At 43.3% G+C, this 25,992-nt stretch overlaps 1 protein-coding gene and 1 long non-coding RNA gene across 5 annotated transcripts in view; one reads left to right on the forward strand and one right to left on the reverse strand.

The window, feature by feature from the left end:
* The window catches only part of RCAN2 (regulator of calcineurin 2), a 217,002-nt gene that overhangs the window by 33,958 nt on the left and 157,052 nt on the right, over positions 1–25,992 (reverse strand). The window lies entirely within an intron of this gene.
* On the forward strand, positions 524–25,387 carry LOC116658299. Its single transcript, XR_004313630.1, has 4 exons — positions 524–1,422; positions 11,484–11,487; positions 15,097–15,104; positions 25,377–25,387. It is a non-coding gene; the product is annotated as an uncharacterized LOC116658299 (long non-coding RNA).

Below are 25,992 nucleotides of genomic sequence, written 5' to 3' on the forward strand. Positions count from 1 at the left end.
GCTTGGTAATGAAATGAACAAAGCAATGTGGATAGAACCATCCTCCTCCCCGCCCCCCCACTACCTTTTGGTGAATTTTTTCTTCTCTTCAAAGCTACCTTTCAATAAAATTCACAAACATGTACTGAACACATGGATTAAGATGCTCCACCGTATAATATAACAGGGAAGCCCACATCAAATTGTACATGTTTCCTTCTTGAAGTCTTTCTTGACCCTTTCCCCTGACATTCCCTTCCTCCACCCAGGTTTAATCTCCACCTCCGTTGGTTATTTAAAACACTTTGAATCTCTTTTCAGAATAATGAATGCATCATCAAAGACTGTGTGTATGGCATGGGAGAGGAGGTCAAGAAACTTCAGGCAATAAAAACACAACCACACAAAATCTATGGGATGCAGCAAACGCCGTCCTAAGAGGGAAGTTCATCGTGATACAGGCCTTCCTCGAAAAACAAGAACAATCTCAAATAAACAACAATCTACCACCTAAAGGAATTAGGAAAAGAAGAACAAACAAAACCTAAAGTCAGCAGAAGGAAAGAAGTAATAAAGATTGGAGAGGAAATTTTAAAAAAGAGCGATTAAGAAATACTTCCGGGAAGAAATAAATAGTAAATGCAAGATGGATAGACTTTTGTGTGGAAATGCCTAGGTGGTGAGAGATTTTAGAAGATGATTTTATCCTAGGCAAGAGCAGCATCATCAAAGGATTTATGTATTCCTGTTACTCTGATGCCACTTCTAAGAAAAGGGCTTTGAGGGGGCTGAGGAAGAAGAGGACAAACGTGAGAGTCAGTCCTAAGCCACACTTCCCTGGGCGTGGCTTTGCACACATGCACAACTGTTATTAACTACGGCTAGGACTGTAGAAAACCTAAAACAAACAAGCTTTGAGATGTTATCATTTTAGGGGTCGGCTCTTCCCTGTTTCTAACCACACTTATTTTCCCAGCAGTCTGCTCCACTGAACACATTTCATTTGAATTCTAAGCTATGGGTCGTAAGCCTACGGAGTCAAGACAGGACAAGCCGCTCACCAGCTCCAACGCCAGTTTAGGGAATGATCCCTCTCGAGAACGCCACACGGTGCTGCTGCCAAAAGAGGGAGGAAACGTGCTTCTGAACACAAGCAGCATTCTCTCTTCTCAAGGTTGAAGTGAAGCCTCTGTTTTAGTATCGGGCTGTCAATAATGGATGTGGACATTTTTAGTATGTTTAATGTTAAATGAAAGGGCTAAATCCTAAATATGTTCCGTATCACGTCCTTCTGAAGATAGGCAATTTAAAATTTAATCCCTTCATTTTGCCATTTGGCATACGATCAAAGTAAGCTTTTCTCAGGCAGCGTGGTATCCTTCACTTATTTTTCCCGTGAAATTGAGACAGCATTTGCATTCTTTTGAGATGCAGATGAGCCACGTTTTATGACTCGATCTTTAAATCTAGAAAGAAAATGCACAGTTTGTGATGCTCTTAACCGTCTTCCTCACTAGTCCTTTTCTTCCTCTCAATCTCTCCTTTTCTGTCTTATTCAGGTTCTATTCTCTGTGCACTTTAGATAATGCCACAGAAATATACGTGATAATAAAACCCTTCTATAAAATTAAAGTGCTCATGTTCAAATTCCTTGAGATTAAAAACTAAAATGATTTGTTTCCACCCATTACAAATTCAGCACACAAGATAGCTAAAAGAAAGCCTTTCAAACTTGAAACATGGCGGTCCACACTGCGGCCAACACACTGAGCTTGGTTTTGGACTGCAATTTTGCACAGTGGCTAAATTTTCCCTTGAACATTTATGACACAGCAGATAAGGACTGCAGGTATGGCTAAGAATGGATAAGACTGGATCTCACAATAAATTTATGAGACAGAGAAATGGGGTGAAAGAGATTCAGTCATTTGCCTAATGTGGCCAGCTGGTCAGTGACGGAACGCAGATTTCATCCCAGACAGTCTAGTACCTGAAGCCACAGTCTTAACCCACCTGTGGCAGAGAGAAGCCGGTGCACGTCCTCTCTGGCAACTCAACCCAATGACATGGACCCAACTTTTGTCTTCGGTCAGTTTTGCTTATGCGTATCTCACAGACCAGCAGCGAGGTGTGTGTTGTGGAAGAGAATCAGTCAAGAAGGGCGACTTGACTGAGAATTCCCTTCTCTCCATGTGGTAGAAAGTTTGGGAAGAAACGGGCAAGTTGGATAAAGCCAGGAACTTGTCATCATTGTCCACTATAACTAGGGTTACTCTACCATGTGTTGTTGAACCTGGAACACTTTGGAGGGGGGAGTGCAACTGGTTATGCCGTGACCTGGGGACAGTCCTGGGCACACTGCATATGTACACTGCACGTACAACTATTTGTGTCGCGCTTACATCTCTAATCTAGAGATGATTTAAAGCATGCGTGTAGGTTATACACAAATGCTGTGCCATTCTACACAAGAGACTTGAGCATCCACAGATGTTCGTATCCACGGGGGTCCTGAACCAAATCTCCAAGAGGGATGACTGTATTCAACAACAAATCTGGCTCCTGCACAACTCAATACACGGGCACATGGGCATAGGAGGAACTGGAATTCCTGTACCTCGTAGCATTTATAATAACTGCTAACACTTACCAGGCCTTCCTAATGAGTGCTGTACATTGTCCTGACAGTCCAACCTGTGGACCACAGGCCAGCAGCAGCAGCCTTGGGGCTGGACTGTCAAGCAAGCATTATCCCAGGTCCTACCTAAGCACATAGACCCACTGATTCATAATCTGCATTTCAACCAGATTCCCAGATGATCAGCATCCCTTTTACCTTTGATAAGTACCAGATTAGAAGACCTGGGTTGGACCACTTGAGATGTAAGAGCTTCCTGACTCAGTGCACAAGCTGATGTGTGTAACTGTGCCGCTGGGAAGTACCAGTGCTGTCCTTGGGTAATAGCGGTTTTCAGTTCTTTCCATTAATTCATACATTTATAGAATTACACTTAGCAATCACTCCTGTTGATGGCTTTGTTCTTACAATCACTGCATTGTTTTTACTTTAATTATTATCTTGTTCTTCCCCAGTTCTCTGCTTTCACTGGGTTCTTCTCCAACTACAAAAACAGAACCCATTGGGTAGCAGGGGACGCTGTGTTGGAGGGTCCTGTGAACAAGGGAACCTGATGAGATTTTCAAATGGTAGAAACTTTGGTCTCAGCTGATCGATAATGTGAATCCCAACCTGCCTAGGAGTATCCCCAGGACAATATATTTCTGCTGTGTGTCACTTAATTAGTCCGTCTGAGACCAAGCTCTACACATACCCGTGAATGCAAGCATCGGACCTCCTTATTTCACTCAGTTTTAATTACTTTTCCCAAAGGTTCCCAGTGATCAAGTTTTCTCTCCAGTATCACTTTATTTTTTTAATTTTTTTTTAAAAAATGTATTCATTCAAAAAATTTTTCTTGGGAGGGAAGTAACTAGGTTTATTTATTTATTTGTTATTTTTAGTGGAGGTACCAGGGATTGAACCCAGGACCTCATGCATGCTAAGCACACACTCTTCCACTGAGATGTACCCTCCTCTTCTTTCTCCAGCATCACTTTAACCTCTATTCTTAGACAGGTCAATAGAGGTAATTTACTCCAACCTCTTTACTTGAAAGTTGAAAGACATAAAGCACAGAGCCACAAGATGATACGCCCAAGGCTTCACCCCTCATCAGAGGCAAAACTGCATTAGAAGTTGGGACTTGAATGTACAGACACAACAAAACTCGAGGACATGACAGCTACGTGAATGATGCGAGGTTTTGAATGATCCAAAGATATTCAGAGGTACAGTGCTGGAAATGAGATAGTTCCTAGGAAAAAACAGGTCTGCAATGATCATTATTTTTTAGAAAGTCTCAAATACAAATTTCATCCTGATTTTCCATTTCATAAAACCAAGGCCAAAAGAAGTTAAGTGATTCATTAAAGCTTACAGGCATGTGACGGTAATAAAAGGCCTCTAATGACATCTGTTTGCCAAGTTCTAACTGTGAACCACGTCGTAACTGGAAAGGATTATGGTTGCTCTCTTTAGAAAATAACATGGTCATGGTAGACGAGTTGGAAGAATATACACACATGTAATGGACAGAATGACCCCACCCATCAAAGACAATCACTGTGAACATTTTCATTAAATAAAAGCATTATATTTATCAATTTACTTAAATTTATCAGAAAAAACCTTTAAGAAAAACTAAAAAACTATTGACTTTCAGAAAAAGGTTTCTCTAAAACAAGAAATATTAATCTCCTAAAGGAGTCTTATAAAGATTTAAATAAAAAAATCTTAAAAAATAGGTTTATATTTCCAGGTATAAAATCTAAGTCATCCGTTTTATGCAAGTCAGGAGATAATGCTGATATCTAAATAAAAAATTTAAACCTCTACACTATTACTTAATTTAAAAAAGAACCCAAGCCTACTCAAGAAAAAAAAAATCATAGAAAAAGGGAAATTTGTAAAATACCATGTAAAAATAAAAAAGCAAGCACTGGTGGGGAAAAAAATAGCAGTACAGGGAAGAAACATAACCAGTATGAACAATAAGCATAAAACAAATTGACTAGAACTGTTTGTGACACTCCGAATTCTGCTTAACCGTTCAATTTCTTGACCTGCGGGCATTTGGATTTGTCATTTCGGAAAACACTATTTCTTTCATTTCATTAATGGTTGATTTACAATGTTGTGTTAATTTCTGGTGTACAGCATAGTAATTCAGTTATATGCATATATAATCCTTTTCGTATTCTTTTTTCATTATAGTTTAGTACAAGGGATTGACTATAGTTCCCTGTGCTATACAGTAGGACCTTGCTGTTTACCAATTTTATATATAGTAGTTGGTATCTGCAAATTTCAAACTCCCAATTTATCCCGCCTCACCCCCTTTACCCTCTGGTAACACACAGACACAGAAAACAAACTTATGGATAAGATTACACTTTGACCATCAGCAGGCTAGGATTTTATAGTAGATACCATCCTAGCTACAAAAAATAAAGGTCACTGTTGCTTTTGTATCTTTGAGTCTATGGTCCACGGAGTTTGGACCTTCTGTGACCCTTTAGAGTTCATGGCGAGAACGTCATCACAATGCAAAAAACAATTGGCGACTTTGCCAAGCCTGGACTTGGCTCCGCCATATTCTCCCAAACACAGACCTCCTCTAAGCCATCAGACGGCACACATAATCGCTGTTGTTCTTTTGACAGCTGGTCACGAAAAGTCATGAATGCTTTTTTCCAGCTTGGTATGAGTATTACCTACTTCATAATTCTTGAGAAAGAAAAGCTATTTGGTTGTCAGAGACCAGTGATGACAAAGTACTAACGGAATGACCCCAGAACCAAGACCCCCACTTTGCTACCCAGCTATGGAGACACAAGGGCTTCCCCACCATTTGCTCTAAAAGCCAGGTTCCTTTCTCACGCTCTATCCATGCAAATGATGCATAAAAAATGGTAACACTGGACTAGAGTCTCCTAAAATATAAAAGCTACTCCACAGATGTAGTAACAGTGGGGGAATATCCACTGTGAGTTCATTACCATTTCGGTGAGCTGGTTTCTTTACCTAAATACAAAGTTTTCAAGTGAAAGGAATACAAGGTCAAGGTTTGATGTGTAGAATTCTACCAGGTATCTTAACACACCATAAAAGATTTCCTAAAAGGTCAGACCAGTGCCTGTAACATCTGTGTTCCATTACGAAAATCAGCAGTGTCCATATTGTTGTGGCAGATTTTGCTACAACACCATCTTTGAGGTGGGACAAGTTACCTGGAGTGGGAACTCTGTCCAGGAACGGATAAGGTGTGGCCACAGCTGGGGCTCTGTGGCCCCAGGATTTAAATCTTCCTCCATCAAAAGAGGCATCCATGAGACCTGTCAATCTCCTTCAGCTAAAGGCAGAATGTGTTTGAACTCTCATCACAATCAGACTGTCCCTCTCTCGGATCCTGTGAGCTACACAAGTCTTTCCTACGAAATGCGGCTTTGGGGAACACTTGAAAACACGAAAGCTTGTTTGTGTTTGAAAGAAGCCGTCCCACGCGCCCATAAATAATTTAAACGGCAGTCACATGTTTTCAAATCTCAAGCACGGGAGTTGAAACTGCATTGAGAACTCTCTGGACCACAGTAAATCATCCCTTTGGCCTTACATCAGCTACAATTTATTTCATCTTGCTGGAGCCCTTGCTTCCCAGATGAGCTGATGAGAGCTGTGCATGTGAGCCTCCTGAAGAGAGCAAGAAAGGGACAGAAGTTGGCTGGAAGCAAAAGAGGTGGCGGGCAGCAGCCTCCCACACATCCAGGGCTGACTCCCCTGAAACTAGATGTGAGTCTCATGAAGTTCTTGTGCTGGTGCCATCAGGACCATGAGACCCTTTTGTGAAAGTGGAACAGAAACACAGGCTGAGAACGCAAGGCTCTGCCTCGAGGCGTGAAGAGGAAATGCAGCTTTGTTCCATCGAAAAAATAACTGAGAACAGTGGTTGACAAGAAAAGAAAGATCAGCAAAACAGTCCTGTTCAGCCGACTTTCTGTTCTCCGGTCTCTTACTGTTTCATTCACAGAACGTGCTTACTTGTGTGTAAAGTTTTCTTCCACAGGAGGGGAAATGGTTTTTTCTACAGGTAGATGACTGTAGGATTTAATACCCAGGCTGGGACATTGTTAAGTGTGAAAGGAAGGGGCTGGTAAGTATGCTAAGAGGACTGGTACCCACCAGGGCTGGACTGGGCAAATTGAGCTCTGTGATCACCCTACCTATGGACCACAAAGAACAGATTACACCAATCACTTTCTCCAAAACAGATGATGACCTTGTCCCCAGAAATGCTCGCTTCACTTTTTTTTCACTTTCCTTCTAGAAAGTAGCTTGCAATTTTGTTTCATATTTTATTGTCTATTAAGAAAGAACAGTCTACCCACCCTTTTTCTCCACCTATTTGTTATTTATGCCAGAGGGAGACATAGGTGGGGCAGGGTCATGGACTGAATGTGTCCCTCCAAAATTCATAGGCTGAAACCCTAATCCCCAATGTGACGGTGTCAGGAAGTGGAGCCTCCTGGACAGGGGCGAACTGTCCCTGTAGAGAACCACTGTCTAGGTCTACCTGCCTCCATGTCTTTGATCAAACTAATATTCAAACCCGTCTCCTCTTATCTAAATCCTGCTTGTCCTCTACAAACAGCTGGATGAGGGGCAGCGTGCTATGTACATGGTTATAAACATTGGCTTGGTTATCAGACTGCACTGGATTCAAATTTTTGCTCTGCCCCTTACTGTAGGGGAACCTTGCTCAAGGAACTTGGTTGGCCTTTGTAACCCTCAGTCTTCTCTTCTGCCAAATGGGAGTAAGATTAGCTCCTTCACAGAGTTGCTGTGAGAATTCAATGAGACCACATCAAATGCATCTGATGAATAGTAACTGCTCAAAAAAGGATGGTTGAATGAAATCATTCACGAACAGTGGTGAGAACAGTGGCTGGCATGTGACAAGAACCCAGCAGATGGTACTGGTTACTATCGTCACCCTCACTGGTGGACAAATTTCGGCACACAGTGATTAAGAGTCTTGGTCAAGGTCACAGGGCTGGTTAGTGGCAGAACCAGAGGCAGAGCCCAAGCGTTAGGCTTTACCCCACACAAAGCTCTGGAAGATCAAGGACAATTCCAGGGGAGACGAAACTCTTGGCCAGCGTTGCTCTGAGCAGTGCTGGAATCACCAGGACTTGGCAGTACAGGTGGGGCCATTAATCATTCTGAATTGGGGAAGTCAGAACCAAGGCCGTTCAACGGAGCGTTTAAAGGCAGACAGTCCCTTAAGTACTATCCCCAGAAAATAATTTTTTAAAAAAGAGAACAGAAAAGTGTTAGAAATACTTTTAATCTCTTCAGGCAAAGAACTGGCATACCAGAACATGGAACCTTTAGACGATGTCAACCCTTAATTTTTTTTTTAATCTTTTACTTGAAGTAGAGTTGGTATATAATACAGTGATTCACAATTTTTAAAGGTTATACTCTCCGCTTATAGTTATTATAAAATATTGGCTGTATTCCCCGTGTTGTACAATATATCCTCGCAGCTTATTTTATACCTAATAGTTCCTACCTCTTAGTCCCCTCCCCTGAAATTACCCCTTCCCCTTCCCTCTCCCCACTGATAACCACGAATTTGTTCTCCATTTCTGTGAGTCTGCTTCTTCTGTGTTATAGTCCCTGGTTTTCAGCCCTTAATTGTTAAAAGGACTTTTGTCTGTGAGGACACAGACAGATGAACACAGTGAAGATGATGACTTCAGAGCAGAAGACTACAAAAAAAGAGCAGGCATCCGGGGGCACTCACCAAACATGTCATAAAGTAAGAGAACGAATGGGGCTTCCTCTCCCTGCGGAGCTGTATTTATTTCAACAGGGGTTCTAATTCCGTTGGTTCCAATGGAGCCTTGGAGAATTACTTCTCCTGCCAAGAGGCTGCAGCTCCTTATGCAATAATAGGTCAGAGAAGTTCATTCATCACCACCAGCGGGTTGGCAGCCTTTGTCATCCTGATCTTTCTCCCCTGGGTATTTATTACGCTGAAGAACTCCCAGCAAAGTGGTGAGCAAGTGATACACGCCTCCGGGAGGAGTGTGGGCACCTGAGTGTGCATATGTGTACTGCGTGTGTTTCATCCAGAAACAGAGCTGCCATTTCTTCCCCCTGCAATCAGTCACTTTCAAGGGCAATGTTAAAACCATTCGTTGATCAGTCCTGTTCTGGAGCAGACATCAGCCATCTCCTTAACGCAGAGGCCCGTGCTGTGCTCGGCTCTTGGGTCGCTGGTTGGTTGGAAGGCTCCTGGGAGGGGACGAGGGGGGAGCAGAAGGGCAATCAAGGACCCCAGGCGGCAGCTAGTTAGGGATGGCAGGATGGAATTAGCTTGGTATTTTAATAGGCGTACGCTGGCTAATACCAGCCCTGGATGCGTGTCCAGCTTACGGCCTCTGCCTTTAGGCACAAGAGCAGTACCTCACCCATGTGTCCCCAGCTGGTTTGTGCATAAGAATCCCTTGGTTTGCTTGTCACAAACACAGATTCCTGGAACTGCTGTCCGGGAACGTGTGTTTTAATAAACAGGCTTCCCAAGTGATGCCTAAGCAGCCCTAGGTTTTAAGCTATTCCTCAAAGAGTCTGTTCAGAGGATAAGGAGGTGCTGGTGGTTCCAAAAAATGGTGTGGCCCTGAAACAGGTGAAAAGGGAAGGCGAAATTACTGGATCAGACAGAGGGAAGGCTGGGTGTGATCTAACAGCTCTCTAACTGTTTCAGTGGGCATGTGCTTGAGAGAGAGAACTAAATCGTTTTTTTTCTCCCTCTAGGTTTAGTATGTTTGTTTCTTCTTATTAATGTGTCTAATTTATTAGCAATCAGGGATATCACATACTAGCCCTTACTGTATGTCAGGCATTATTACAAAGACATTATAAAGCATCACATTTTTTAGTTTTATTAATAGACTTGGAAGGTAAATATTATTGCCCCCACTTTACAGATAAGGAGACTGAGGCTTAGAGAGGTCAAGGAACGAATTTGACGAAGGTCACAGAGTTAATAAGTAGCAGTCTTTTCCCCAGATCCTGCACCATTAACCACTGTCCTCATCTGCCTTCCGTTGTCCTCTTTAATAATATCTTCCTTTCACTGAGTTACAAATACACTGGAAGTGCCACGAGGCCAGTGTCTTTTCTGTCTTGTTCATGTCTATCCCCACAGGGTCTGGCAGAATCCTGAGCAGCTCAATTAAAAAAAGTTAATTGCATAATGGAGAAAATGTCAAGATGTGTATTTTGGAACAAATAATTCACATTTTCTCTAATGATTTGAAAATGCTGATCAAAAAGAAACCACTCGAATAGCCAACATGCCACTTGGGCGGCTGCTCTCTTCTTGTGGTTTCTGATACCTCAAGCCGCGCGGTGTGTGACGAGACAAGGACGCAGTCTCCACCCTCAGGTTCCTCTGCAGAGAAGCCCTCTGTCTTCATCTACTGAAAATGTCTGTGCTCACTTTCTAAACGACACCGTGAGACTGAAGGCTGCTTTGCGGGCCACTGAGCTGGCGCCTAGGAGGAGCCGCCTGTCTTTTGACATCATGATGGCGCCGTAAGTCATCTCACACGGGGAGTTACCGATGGGCCAAAGCTCAGTTTGGCTGAGAACAGCTTTGAGGCTCCTCCTGGTCTTCCAAGCAGACAGAGCATCACACCCTTTCCCCAAATCCCATTCCGGGGCCAAAGGCAGAGTTCTGACTCCAAGAGAAGCATGTCTTTACCTCTCAGTAGTAAACAAGTAAAATCAAATCTCAGGATTTCAGAAGGAACCTTAGGGGTTATTTCATCTCAACCTTAATTTCAGCGATGAGAAATATTCAGCCTGGAGCAGGAGTGATGCTCAAAATACTCAGGACGTTTTCTGAACAGGCACTGCTCAACCACGAAGGCAATCGACCCTCAGTGACTGGGTCACAGGGAAACCCAGGGATTCCCGGAAAATAGTCAAGGAGGCCTTGCAGGGAGGGGGCTTGGGCAAAGGCCACTCACCACCTGACATAAAAGAATTTAAATAATTTAAACAAGAGGTGCAGATGTACTGGTGTGTACTTAGTGGCCGTGGCTCAGAAGAGATGTGACTTAACCACAGGAAGTCAGAGGCAGGGACAAGAACGCTGGTTTTCTGACTCCTTCCCCCGACACGCGGGTGTGGTCTCAATCAAGACCGCTTCATCTCTTCGTTCTCAGAACTCGCCTACCTTAGGGTGGGTGGCCATCAACACAACACTTGGGTTACAGGTTGAACAACTTGGTTTCTTGTAGGCTCAGGTAACTGGGAGATATGAATCCTTTTTACAGTTGATTATGATGTTTTAGGAGACTTCTTCACTATTGTAATTTAGTACAATTATGACCATTATAAAATTGTCACCGAATTTCAAGTGGAGAGGAGACAAGTATCCCTTCCTAAGGGCGTAAGTAATACAGTGACCCCAAACCTTCCGTGCGCCTGGTGTCTTTCTCACTCTGCAAACCTTTCTAAAGACGGAGACACTGAATCCAGGGGATGGCAGGGTCACATCTCAGGTGACAGGTGATTTAGAAAAAAGGGGAAATGAGACTTGCATGTATTTTTTGAATTATTTAAATAAATAATAATTATCAATTATTTAATCATTAAATAATGAACTTTAATGATTTATGTAAAAGTTCTGGTGAACTTGGTTATAATGGCAAGCCCCTTCAGAGAATACTTTTTTCTTTCACACAGTGGACCGTAAGTAGCCTCAGGCAAAAGCTACCTCCGTACCCCAGAGGGCTTTTGACGCCAGCCTAGAATCCTCCAGGAAGAGTTAAAACAGGTGCTTGACCAAAGCTTGCGGGGTAGAAAAAAGGAGAGTTGGATTAACCAGAGAAGCCACTTTACAAACTGTAAAGCACGAAAGAAATGTGTACTATTTATAAGAAATGTCAGAGTATTTAGTTGAGAGGCTTAAGAACCCAAAGGAGGGCATTAGGCCAACGTTAGGCGGCTGAGTCCTGGCAAAGTGGGTGCCCCTCCCACGATGCCAGGGCCTGGGCGGGAGGAGGACAGGGGCCACAGTGGATAACGGGCCAGCCCAGCGGGGAACACTCCAACTGTTCCTCCTGGCCCAGAAGGGAGAGAGAACGTCACACCTGTCTAGAAGGGAGTGATCGGCAAACAGGGACTTCAGTTGGTAAAGGGAAGAAAAATAACCGATGTGAACAACATTCAATAGGTCAGACGCCACAGGCACCACTGCATCAGACACGTGGTCAGAGAGAGAGAGACTGACATTCGAGGTCTGACTTTGCCGAACAGCCCCAGGGCTCGAGGACATGGAGAGCAAGTGAAATTCTGCCGAGGGAAGAGCCTGAGTCATGAGTGACGCAGGGCTGGTGCAGGGATGAGGCTGGGTGAGTCAGGCAGGTGGCGAGCTGGCGGCCGCGTGGCACCCACAGCCCACATCACTCCAGTGCTGGCTACTCCTGGTTTACTGTATTCCTGGAACTCTGACTTGGAAGAGCTGACGGAAAGGCTATTTACTGCAGTTTATTTGCGAAAAACAGTACACTATTGCAATCCTCCTGAGTAATGGGACCTAAGAGAGTATTAAATACCCATCCTTTAAGACGCATCTGGAGACATCCCTCTGCCAAAAAAACAACATAGGTTCTTCCAATCCTCATTAATTTTTCAGTTACCTACTCCTACTGGAATCGGGTTCCTCAGCACGCAGTATTTGAGTATATGCTGTCTTACGATGTGTATTTGTTGACCAACATGCATTTGCTTTGCTTTATCAAATATTTATTAGTTTTCCAATGGAGACCAGGTCTTAATTTCTTTACCTTCACCTGTACATGCATGCACACACTCAGCCTAGACCCTACAGCACCCCTCATTCTGTGTGTGTGCAACTGTGCATAACCATAACATGAAATGCTTAACAAAATGTACATTTAAAATACACATTGATATTCAGCCCCACCGTATTCCCAGGAGTGGAGTCCAGGACTCTGTACTTTATACCATCATGCTAAGTGATCTGATACAAGCAGCACAAGATCACAGTTGGAGAAACACTGCTCTTGGCTTTGGATCCGGTAAAACTCTCAGGGAATGGAAGAATCACCTGGGAGAGCTGTTAACGATATCAACTCCCAAGTTGCAGACACAGCCGTTCTAAACGGGCGGCTCTGGGAGGGGGCCCACGTGATTCCGATGTGGGGGACCTATGGGTCAAATTTGAGAAAGACTCCTGGAGCAGATGCCCAACAAGTATTTACCGGTGCGTTGTTCCAGCTGCTTGAAAATAACCACACCCCAAATTTGACTGTGGGCAATGTCTTCCTTCACTGCTTTGTCTAGAAGCATCTCTGAAGTCAGACACACTTGAATTCAGGCTGTGCCCTTTACCAGGTGTTAGGTAAGGAGCGCACTCTTTGGGTCACAGTTTTATAATCTGTAAAATGGGACAATAATGACTCTCTTGCATGGTTGCTGTGAGAATTAAAGATGAGCCGGGGAAAGTTCCTATGTAGAGGATGCTATGGTCCAGCAGCAGCTGTTGTTAAGTAGCCATTATCTTACATGCATCTCTCTTCTTGTTGCTGGGAAAGTCAGGCTATAACAGTTCCCATAAAGGCAGTCAGTAATACAGAATTCCGAGGACAACTAGCAGAAATCTACGACAGCAAGGAGAAGCAGAAGGCATCATGTTCCATTCTGGCCAAAACAAAGATGGCTGGTAAGACTGGATGGCTCTGAGTTTTGAGAAGCTAAAGACATGTACTGGATTTCTGGGAAACCAGAGAACATTCCAATGGCTTCTCTCTGGGAGCTGAATAAGGAAGTTAGAAAAGGCACCTCCAGAACACAACCAGGCAGAGAACACTCACCCACTGTGGTCATCCGGGAGATGGCTGGCAGTGGCAGAGACTGGGAGGAGCTTTGTGTGGACCCAGAACTCTCCCTGGAAGGGAGGTTCACTGATCCCGAGCACCAAGGCCTCCAACGTGCACCCAGACTGATGCTGCAGGTAGCAATTCCGAGTCACAGTACCCTACCTGGCATCGTGCAGAAATGGGTTTTCATTTCACCTTTCACCCCCACTGCCCACCTGTAAAGGCAGGTTTTGCATTCACCCACCTTCTATACACCTAGAATCCTGGATAATTAGAGGTTGATTAGAGGATTCTAATACTGGATGACTTGGATTCTCACGCTGAGAATCTGGGAAGATGGCTACTCATCTAGAGACTACATTTCCCAGCCTCTTTTGCAGCTAAATATGGTCATGATACTACGTTTGAGCCAATGGGATGAAAGAGGAAGTGATGCATGAAAGAAACTTGGTTGTCCTCGTATGTTTGTCTTTCTCCTAGACTAGAAAATAAAGAAAACTGGAGCAGTCAGCCACCTTGGACTCAGAGGTGGAGGCAAGTCTGAAACATGGCAAGGTTTGCTGTTGGGACCCCTGGATGACACTGTGGAGCAAAGTTACTGACCCACCATGGACTGTCAGCTACCTCCAATGGTTATGCAAACACACACACACACACACACACACACACACACACACACACACACTTCTATCTTATGTAAGGCAGACATCTTTAGTTCTGTTTCACAGTGCCTTAGCCTGTACCCTAATCCAAGATTTTATCCAGCTAGTACGCTTGGGATATGAAGGAACAATACAGGCAATCATGAAGTAATGCAGATTAAGCAAGAAGTTCCAACAGTGTATATGAAAATAGCAATTATGATATCTTGGGCCGTCAACATGAGAAGTCAGTGCTGCGATGCTAAATGACGAAGAAAGAGAAAAATCCTGAAAGCCTAATTGGGACGAAGATTACAGGAGGCCACTTTATCTGTTCTCGGTTGATCATTCTGTTCAGTGACAGAGGAAACTCCGCAGCATTGAACTTTATTTGAACTCTTTTTCCCCTCTCATAATAGTCATGTCACCCTTAAATTTTCCATAAATGATTGTTCCAGAACAATTTTAAATACCAGTAAATTGTTGTGACTAAAATTTTTTTTTCAGGGGAAAAAGTCTATCTTGCAAACCCAGGAGAAGCGTAGAGGGAAATGAATCATTAGAGCAGTATTAATACGGTGCTGTCAAGTTAACAGGCACAAGTCAAAGCTATGTGACTCAAAATATGAAGATAGAAACTTGAAAGAAAGAACGGTGTCTCCTCCAGTCCGTGGGTAAGTATGAGAAATATGGTCACAACAGCTTGATGATAGGGTTGAAGTCAAATTACTTTGAGGAAATTATAAAATTTCTGGGTGGAATTTGAAATACTGATTACAACTCACAGGGAATAGTAAAAGTGGTATTCTACTATATCCTCCCAATCTCTGCCCTGAAAGCGTAAGAGGAAGCACGACCAGGACTGGTCCACAGAGCAATGTCCATTAACTGGCCAAGGGACACTCTGGACCCAATGGACAAGTTGAAATTTGATGAGTTGGAAGAGTTAAAGGATCAGAGTCATGAAAAGCAGCTTGCTGAGGGCCAGAAAAGGGAAGAAGAGGACAAGAGCAGCTTTGATGATGAAATAAGAAAAAGAAAAGTTTAACCAGTGGGTTTCTAAGAAGTCTTATTTTATATCTTAAACACTCAACAATGGAAAGAAGAGAGCGGAATGCAGCTGACCTGGAAGACATTAAATATGTTAACCAGTGTTTTCACTGATGTGATTTCGGCTTTTTAAAGAAAGGCAAGAAGGGTGGGAGGAGGGGTAGGGGGGTGAGGAAACGAGGAGAAGTGAGTGTGTCTTCTTTATGCTGCGGCCAGTGACGGAAGGACTGCTGTCCACAGAGCCAGCGCAACCTGGAGCCACTCGTGTGCGGAATCTTCCCCCGCCAGGCACCAAAGGGCTTTGACCTAAAAGCTCAGAGTTGTGGGTCCTTCCGGAAGGCAACTGAATGATACCTTGTGTCTTTTTCTTGATCACTAGAAAAAAATTCACACAAATATGCGCCTTAAATTCTATGATTCCCCCACAGCAAGGTCACCTTTACTGAGAACAAAACAGTCCATTTCATAACCACCAATGTTCTGCAATTCTGCAGCTTTACTTTGTTAGAATTCCTGTCATCAGTGTCTCCCAAGGACACATCTGTCCCTGCTTTGCTGTGCCCAATGCCTGCCTGTGAAGGACCTTCTATTATCCGATGGCATATCCACTTTCTTTATCCACTAGGCATCACTAGCCATTGGGGAGGTAATTGAAGTGGTGAAGGGTTGTTTTAGGCAGACAGACCAGCACTTGCAAAGGCTCAGAGGCATGAATGAGCAGACAGTATTCGGCACAAACAGCTCAGATCTTTCTGATGCTGACTGAGGCCTAACATTTCTTACACTCCAAAATTGGAACTAAAAGGCTTAAGATGCAAATACCTCCTGAAACTGCCCCATCAGCAATCTTATTACACTAGATTGTGGTGAGTCCATCAGGCAACTGGTGTCACGCCAACCTCTGTTCTTTCCTGTTCTGTAGGGAGGAGAATAAAAGGGCAGTGCTTGAAAGCTATGAAGAGGTGAGGCTACAGACATTGACAAACTTGGCTGACTCTGCACTTGAAAGATTGGTTGGTTTCCAAATCATTAAGCAAACTGATCAAATAAGTTATACGCATATGCAATGATCGTTTCAATTTCCTCCAAGACAAATGTGTTTAAAACGTGAATCTTGGCTTCCTAATATAATTAATTGATCTAGGGATGTTCTCATTATGCTGTTCTTTTGATGGATCCTTGGGAAGGATTGGGGGTTTTTTGTAGTTGTTGTTTTGCCCTAATTGCACAGCAACATTTTGTCAGTTTCTCTTTTGGAGCCTTATTATTTTTTATTTTAGCATGTCACTTAATTGAACCTTAAATGGTCTGCAATGCTACAGAAGCATTCTTAGATAACAGAATGCTGTGGTCTCAATATCCCCACCTCCCCCATCCCCAAATTCAAATGTTGAAACCTAGTGCCCAATGTGATGCTATTAGGAGGTGGAGCCTTTGGGAGGTGATTAGGTCATGAGGGGGAAGCCCTCATGAATGGGATTAGTGGCCTTGTAAAAGAGACCCCCACAGAGCTCCCAAGTCCACTTCTGCCATATGAGGTTACAGAGAGAAGATGGCTGCTTTTGAAGAAGCAGGCTCTCACCAGATACCAAATCTGCCAGCAGCATGGTCTTGAACTTTCCAGCCTCCAGAAACATGAGAAATAAGTATTTATTGTTTATAAGCTATCCAATTTATGATATTTTGTTATGTCAGCCTGAATGGACTAAGGCAGTGGGTAAATTTACCTTTCCAAATGAACATGTTTTCTACTCAGCAGGTAAACTTTAAATCTATTTTCCTTCCATCCATCCATCCATCTATCCATCCATCCTCCATTCTCCCACCATTCTTTATGCTTTTAGCATCTCACTATATTCTCCTTCCAGCTAAGTTTCCATCAAATGCTGTGGTAACTGACCTCATGAAGTTATAATTTCCAACTCCTTGTGCTTAACAGTAAGTGAATTTTGGAGATAATCAAATCCTTGCCAAAGAATTCTTTTTCCACAACTTCATGGGGAAGCATAGGCCCTAGATGTGTAGTGACCATACATTCTACTTACAGGGGCTTTAATAAATTAGCAAAATGCTAGAGCTCTGCCTACGTGGACAGATGAAAGGCCAGAACTTACATATATTACATTATTCGGATGAGAAATTCAGATTGAGATAAGCTTTTTTAAAAAGATGGAGCATAACAGCTTCCTGCATGCTTTCCTCTATTTCTTCAGTCTTTATGTGTATCCACTATCTTCTAGGTAGAGTTAGGCCCTAGAGAAGCAGAAACACAAGACTTGCCCTCTTTGAGAACAGGAAGGGAAGTCTGGTGTGGTGAGGGCTAAGAAAAAGGCTTTCCCAGATGCTAGCAGGGCACAGAAGAGGGATGCATAATTCAGACCAAGTGGTCAAGGGCATTTCCCACCCAAGGGAGATGACTCCTAAGTGAGTCTGAAGATGAGTGGCGGTTTGCTCGGCCAATCAGGGGGCAGGTGGAGAACGGTGATTGGGGCAGAAGAAAGAGCATGGTGCACAGACATGAGGCATAAAAAACAAGCGCATTATTGTCAGAACTGGCAAGAGTTCAGAATAGCCTGTGGTGTATTTGTGTGCATCTCAGTGCAGAAGGGCAGACATCAAGGGCAAGGTGATAGGGGATGCTCTGTGTGCCAAGCTAGGGGATTTCAACTTTGCCATGAGAGGCAGAGGGAACAGCAAAGGATTTTTTAAGCAAGGCTTGAATTTCAGAATGACTGCTCACTCACAAAAATAATGATATTATGAATAATAATTGAGTAACTTAATGTAAAAACTGAAAACATAAATAGGCAATTTCAATAAGAAACAGCTCTAGCTAATAGACATATAAAAACATCAACTTCCTTTAGAAAACACCCAGTTTTCATTTTCGATTACTGAATCAGAAAATCCACTACTTAAATGCGAACATTCAATTCTATCAAGTGTGAGTGAGACATTCAGCCTCAAACGTGACAGAGGGAATAACTGGTCACCTCTTTTCTGGGCAGCTACAGGGTAAAACACATCAAAGACTTCAGAAATAGTCATATTCTTAAACCCAGTAATCCCACTTCTCGCAGTGGATCCAAAGGAAATAATGAGAGGTAAGAATTACAGATTCAAAGACAAAGCTGTTCACTCAGTGTCAATTTAAATGCTTTTTCTAAAAAGGACACAATACAAATGCTCCCCAATAGAGGAACAGTTAAATTCTGGTTCATTTGTTATGTTTTCCAGAGTATGAGCTGGTCATGAAAATAATATTTTAAAATATATTTTTAATGAAGTGGGATAGTGTATTGTGTGTTGTGTGAAGAAATCAAGCAATAAAGTGCTACAAGGAGCATGACCCCCAATGGTGATCAGAAAAAAAAACCAACTATACATGCATTTTTTTTTAACTGGAAGAAAGTGCATCCATATGTTAAAATTGGTTATATCTGAGTTTTAAGATAATGAAAAACTTTTACTATCTTTGTTAGTTTCCAAGGCATTTCCCTAGGTTTTAGAAAAAATGGTATGAGCATGGATCACTTTTATGTTCTAAAGTTATTATTTAAAAGGGCAATATGAACTTATCTGTGACATGAAAGCTGAACTGGAAGACAGGAGAGGAAGGTAGCAGGAAGTGATGGATCCAAGACGGCTGCAGAGAGAGGATCCAGTCCTAAGTGTCCTCTTAGGCCAAAGAAGAAATACTTCTTCCAATGAAACAGGAGGGAAGGAAGGAAGGAAACAGGATAAGGAAAAGAAATGGGGCAGATTTTTATCAACAGCAATACACATGGACTATGAGGCCAACTCTTGGGCAAGAGTTAGGAACTCCCTGTCTGGGCTGGATTCGAGTTTCCCCATTTGGGGTGGGGCAGGGGAATCAGAAGAAGAGGGGATAGGTTTTGCTAAGACTTTTTTTTTCTTTTTTGGATATATGTTTTTATTTCTCTTGAGTAAATACCTAGAAGTGGAGTTGCTCAGTCCCCTGGTACATGCACATTTGATCTTGTGAGAATTTCCAGGTTATTTTCTATAGTGGTGGTACCACTTTACATCCCCACCGGCTCCGTCTGAGAGTTCTGCTTCCTCCACATCCTCACCAACACTTGGTACTGTCAGTTTTTAAAAAAAATTTTTGCTAACACTTACTGAGCACTTACTATATGGTAGTGAGGGTTCTAAGAGGCAAACAATCTCACGAGGTAGGTCCTGTTGTTTATCTCCACATTTACATACTGGCATAAGTGAAGGACTTGCCAAGATGGCACAGCTAAGAAGCAGGGAGATATTACTAAGTGCTCAAGCACATGGACTCTGGAGCTGGACCACCTGGGAGCCAGTCTTGCTTCTGAGTCTCATTTTCCTCGTCTGTTAAAAATGAGGATGATATTGAACTGCCATCTTATCTTGTCCTGAGGACTAGAAATGAGTTAATATGTGTAGAATACTTAAGAGTAGTAACCTGGAACAGGGTAAATGCTCCATAAATGTTGGCCACTGTTATTGAAGTATGGCTGGTAATAGTGAGACCTCGAACAGATTAACAAATAGACATTTACTAGAATAGGACTTTTTAAATAAATTATGCAAGGATAATAGCACGGTCTTCCTCAAAAGTTAAACATGACAAGAGCTTCTGAGGATGAAATTGTGAAGAGTCACTATCAGTCAGGCAATAAAGCAAGTAATTGAAAACTGTCCCCAGTCTGGAGCCCTGAGCATGACCGTGAGCATATCTGAAGCTACTGCTTTCAGAATGGTTGGACACCATGCCCCCGCCAGGAACTGCACATTAGAGAGAGGCAAGGGTTGCCAGCCCTCGCAGGACTGGGTAGGGCTGAGTCTCTTGCAGGTCCGTCTCAAATACAGCAGTGGACACACGACAGTCATGGGCTGGAGTGTGTCTCCCCCAAAGCATATGCTGGAATCCCACCCCCTAGTACCTCAGGGTGTGACCTTATTTGAACGATAGGATTTTCAAAGAGGTAATCAAGTTGAAATGAGGTCCTTAGGGTAGACACGAATTCAACACAACTGGTATCCTTATAAAAAGGGGAATTTGAAGACAGACACACACACACTTCACACTATTTGAAGATGAGGGCAGAGATTCAGATGATGCTTCTTCAAGCCACGGATGCCAGAGATTGCCAGCAAACCACCGGAAGCTAGATGATGAGAGGCATGGGACAGATTCTCACAGGCTCTCAAGAAAGCAACCCTGCCAACGTCTTGATCTCAGACATCTAACCTCCAGAACTGTGAGACAATGCATTTCTGTTTTTCAAGCCACCTGCTTTATGATACGTTGTTACGGCAGCCCTCGCAAACGAATACAGTAAGCATAACACGCAGCTGCTAAGCACACGGCCATCGCTCTGGTTTATGATCACCAAGCAATCCTGGGGTTGCCTGCAGCCTGCCATGTGGACCTCCCTGCGCAGAGGGCTCTCGGAGCGTGTGGACACCCAGTTGCTTTGGTGGTTCTATTCTGCACTGCAGGTTAGTGAAATGGCTTTCTGATTTACACATCCATCTCTTACGAGTTTGCTTGCTATGTATGTGGTTCAAAGAGATTGAGTCACTCTTGGAATATGGACGATGACAGCTTTCTGAGTCCAAAAAAAAAACCAATGGAGGGCCACTCGCTGGAATGTAATAAAGATTTCACCAAGGAAATGTAATTTCTTATTGCTTTCTCTGATAGCATATTTTGGGATCACACGTTCCCCTCTCACCTAAAAATAATTACATTTGGCAGAGTGTTTAATTAATTCTTAGTAGACCCTTCTGACTTTGAAGATACCTAGTCAACGAACAGATGCTTATATTTCTCTTTCCTTCCTTAAGATGGCATTTACTCAGTATGTAATTCTTTGTATCTTTTTGGAAGTAAATATTTTATTATAAACTTTTAAAATGTTCAATAATTCATCTTCACTATAAATCATGAAAAATTAAGTCATAATGGAGGGCATGGGATAAAGTTATCTGATACCCAGAGGCCATCTGACTCACCATTTGGCCTCTTATTCATGCATAAATATTCCCTGAACAAGTGACTTTGATGTTCTGAAAATCTATAGAAAAAGGTAAATGGCATAAAACAATTACCAACCACCTATGACAAGATTCATTCCAACACTGAACCATCATCTTATGGCAGTAAGTTAAAAAAATGCATTTCCTGAAATTCTTTCCCACTATCAGCTTCGACTTTTAATGAAGTGGCCACACAGGTAACCAGTCACCCAGAGGAGATTCAAAGCCAAGCCCCGAAGAGGTCAAGTCCTATCTTTTTTCCATTATGCTCTGATGCAGCCACCAAAAAAAAAAAAAAAAAAAAAAAAAAAAAATCTCTTGAATTCCTTCTTATTTTCTTTGCCTATAGTGAAAACTCTCCAGAGTTCTTTTTTTTTTCTCATTTTTGAACTCTCTTCAAGGGAACTTTGTGATAAAGCCTTGATACTCCTTGCACTGTCCCTTTACCATGTTTTAAGGGTCTGATCCTGAACTCGCACAGATCTGCAGAGCTGGCCCCCTCTCACGGCAGCAGGCATCCTGGCGTGGCATCCAATTTTGCAAGAAAGGATTTCAGTGCAAAGGTTCTGCAGACACTGATTGGCTCAGCATGGGCTCGGCCAGGCTTCAGGATGAGAAGATGCGGCCTCCTGTCACTTCAGAGGGAACGAGGAGGCAGGGGGCTGCTCTCAGAAAGTGGGTGATCAGAGCACAGCCCTCCCGCCTCGAAGCAGAGAAGGGGCTGTATAAACCAGCTTCTCTCCTTAGTACCCCCCATAGGCTGCAGGCATGCACACCAACCCAAAGCCTGAGTCCTTATGGAAGTGACAACCAGTGCCCTGTCCACATAGGTAGACTCAAACCCAAAACAAAGTCGGGTAGAGAAGAAATGCCAAGTGCTAGGACTTCCCATCGACAGAGGCACAGGACACATATTTTTTTCAGATTCTCCTAACGGCCAAATTAAATTCAGACTTGTCTGTGCATCTAAAAATTTATCACTGTGGATCTAATCATCTTGATGGGGATAAAGACTCATGGTCTCTCACTCTTTGAGTTGATTAAGAAAACTCCATTTTCTTCATTTATGCAATTTATTAAGATGGAGAAGAGTATAACACATTTTCAGAAGGCTTCCTGCTGAAAGCAGTTGAAGGAATAAATCCTAGTTTGCTGTGAAAATCACTTGATTATAATTACTGGAGCCCCAAACCCTGGGCAGAGGAAGAGCTAAGAGTCCTGGATGAGGACATCCCCCAAGAGGCAGGGGACAAAGTGAGTGAACCTACTAGTTGATCGCCTTGAAACAAATTTTACTTGTGTAATAGTCCACCAGACTCAAGCCGGCTGGAAAGCGACAGTCAAGACCTGAAGGTCCAACATATCCCAGAAGACAGCTGTGAACTTACATGAGCTGTGTTACAAAGCCTTTTCCACTGATCTGTCACAGAGTCCAACATTAATATTGTGGTTTCAAAACACAATGATCTTCTCAGCAGCTAACAAGGGAATAAAAATACTAAAAATAATTAATTTATAAAAAGTCTTTCCTTCAATACTGTAAGATATTTCATGTGCTTTCCCACCTTAACTGACGTTCACTCCTCACTGTGAATACGGCTGATTTTATGTATCACAGATTCCCTCAGTGGAAAGCAGTGGAGTAGCATCGTGGCTTCGTCCAACTAGTCCAAAGTCAGGTGGCTGGGCTGGGGACAGCCGGGAGGGCTGGATCAAACGAACCAGGGATGGGGCTCCCAGAGGTTCAGCTCAGGCTGTTGACTTCAAACTGCATTCTGTGCTAATGGTTCCACTTTCTCAATGCAGGGCTACGGGTGCTTACGCTCAGTCAGTACTTTTTCTCATTGTGGTAAACCTTAACATTCTCACAGGCCACAAGTCTCTCTCGCTTTGGGAAATATCATATAAACTAATCCCAATGGGAGACTCTCTCTCTTTAAAAATTACTCAACTTAAAAAAAAGAAAAGAAATTGTCTTAGTCCATCTGGGTGGCTGCAACAAAGGACGGTAGATTGCATGGCTTAGAAACAACAGAAATTCATTTCTCACGGTTCTGGAGACTGGACAGTTCAAGATCGAGACACAGGCAGATCTTGGGTCTGGTGAGGGTCCCCTTCCTTGTTCATAGAGGTCCCTGTGCCTTCACAGGGTGAAGGGGTGAGGGATCTGGCTGGGGTCTCTATTCTAAGGGCACTTATCCCGTGAGTTACACCCGCATGATGGCAGCACCTGCCAAAGTCCCCCCAGCAAATACCATCATACTGGGGATCAGAATTGAGAGGGGACACAAACATTCAGTCTATTGCAGAAACCAACGTATCATCTGAACAGTGCCGTTCTGAAGGCTGGTTTCTCAGGGTCACATCCTCAAGGCATGCGGCTTCTCAAGAGCACCAGTGCTGGTCCCTCCAATGCAAACATTTTTAGGACTTGTGGTTCCTAACAGAGAACCTGAGTCGGCTTGCTCTTAGCAACAATGATAATAATGTTACCACTTGGGAACCTACTCTGTATCAGACATTTAGTTTGCATGATCTCATTCAGTAATAACTCTGCCGGTAGGTCTCACCCTCACTGAATAGATGAGAAAAGTAGTGAGAGACAGTGGGTGAATAAGAATGTGAGTCTGAGAGCTTATGAGTTCTCACTAGCTGGAAAAAAAAAAACTTTGAATTTTTGTCTCTGATTAGGCACATACTTCACTGTTAAATGACCACACTCTAAAGATCTCATTTAGCTGGGAGAAAAAAAACTAAAATGGGATCCTGTTTTCAAAATTCACCAGCTAGTGCTCAGCCTGAATTAAAACAAGACAAAACAAGACAGATCGCTATCTAAACTCGGATTTTAGCAACTAAAGGGGCAGCAAGACTCTTACTATCATTGAAAAAAAAATCAGAAGTGCCAAAAAAAGAAAACAAAACAAAACAAAAAAAAGCCTGGCGTGGGAAAGCTGAAACATCTTGTCCCACAATGAAAATCTGGGTCATGTTTCTTTCTTGTAGGAGGAAATGAGAATTCTCAACACTAGTGCTAAAACAGAGTAGGTGCAGATGAAGGACAATATTTACCAACATGTAGTTAACACCACTGGTTTTAAAAGACAGAGACATAGAGATGCTTCAGCAAGAACAGATTCAACACATTCTGCTGTATGGGATTCAGTCATTGAGAAAGTCCCTTCTTCGCTCTGGGCCTCCCTGTCTGCATCTAAAATGAGGTCTAGGCCCTCCTAGGATTGTTGTAGGACTCAAAGATACAAAGGATGGGCCTCCACATGGCATCAAAATGTATGTTGGTTCATGAGCCAATCAAGGCACTGAACTCAGTTAAAACAATTCAATATATGAGAAATGTAATGAAAAGCTGACTTTTTTTTTTTTTTTTAAGAAAACTTGAACCAGTCAGTGGTTCCCACAACCAGGGTGTAGTCCTGTTCTCATTTGGAGGACTTTTTGGTCATGAACAGCTAGCACCACTCTGGTGACCAAGGTGCTCAGAATATGCTATTAAGGTGGTCAAGAGGGATTTGTAGGCACCACCACTGGCCGTAATTCCTGCGGATGGAGCCAGCGTGCTCCAGAGTCAGGCCGCTGTGTACAAAATGCCACCTGATGGAAGGGAACATGGTGAGAGCTGGGCAGTGTGTCAACTGCAGTGTGACATCCAAGGGGCCAGGTGGCTCCAAGACTGGCTAGTTTCCACGTCCAAAGAGCCGGACGAATGGGGAGTTGTCAACAGACGGTCCCACTGAAGTCACCGTCTGCCTGGCCCTCTTGGGGCTCTTCCCCTCCAGGAGTTCCAGCTCCACGGCGGTGGCCGAGGTGCGTTACTGAGCAGAGCCAACACGCCGGCACTTCTAGACCAATGGTTATCCGCTGACACCCTCCAGGGTTCCTACAAGCCCAGAGAACTATGCTTTGTAACTCCACCGAATGTCCCCACTCCAGAGTTATCATCCTAGCAGTGCAGGCAATTTTAAAGGCTATGAGGCGACATGGAAACAAGCAGAAGAGGCTTAAAGAGAGAGAGACGAGGATGTCGGTGGCGAGGGTGATATTTACAAAGCCTTCTGACGGCCGGTTCGCTCTGTCCACGGAGGCTGCGGGCATCCCACTTTATTTCTGTAGGCTCACGTCTGTTGTGCTCTGGTGGGCAGGACAGTCCTCCCCCGTGTCCGAGCTTTGTTTTGGAATTCTCAGGCTTCCCCCACAGTGCCAGGAACACAGTAAGTGTTTCTGGAAGGCTTCTGCAGCCTTCTTTTCAGTGAGGGTTACCCTGGTCACCCTGCTGAAAATTCCACCTCCTGCCTCCACTCCTAACCCCCTGGTCCTGGCCTGCTTTTTCTTTTTCTCTCTAGCGCATATCACTCCTAGCACATTGTATGACTCCTTTATTTATTACAGTCCTTGTCGTCTCTCTCCTCCCACTAGAATATTCCATGGCAGGCATTTTGGACTGTTTAGTTTGCTGATGTCTCTTTGTATTTAGAATGGGACCCAGCCTATAATGGGTACGCGGTAAAGCCTATAATGGGTGCGCGGTAAATACCAACTGAATAAAGAACTTCCAACCCCAATGGCAATGGTGGTTCTTAAACACCCAGGGCTTGTTTGTACCTCCCCCTTGCGGCTTCAAAGCTCCATTTTGCTTTTCTTTTTTTCCAATTGAAGTATAGTCAGTTTGCAACGTTGTGTCAATTTCTAGTGTACATGATGTTTCAGTCTTATATATACATGTATATGT

The sequence above is a fragment of the Camelus ferus genome, chromosome 20 (assembly GCF_009834535.1).
Source record: "Camelus ferus isolate YT-003-E chromosome 20, BCGSAC_Cfer_1.0, whole genome shotgun sequence".
Taxonomy (NCBI): domain Eukaryota; kingdom Metazoa; phylum Chordata; class Mammalia; order Artiodactyla; family Camelidae; genus Camelus; species Camelus ferus.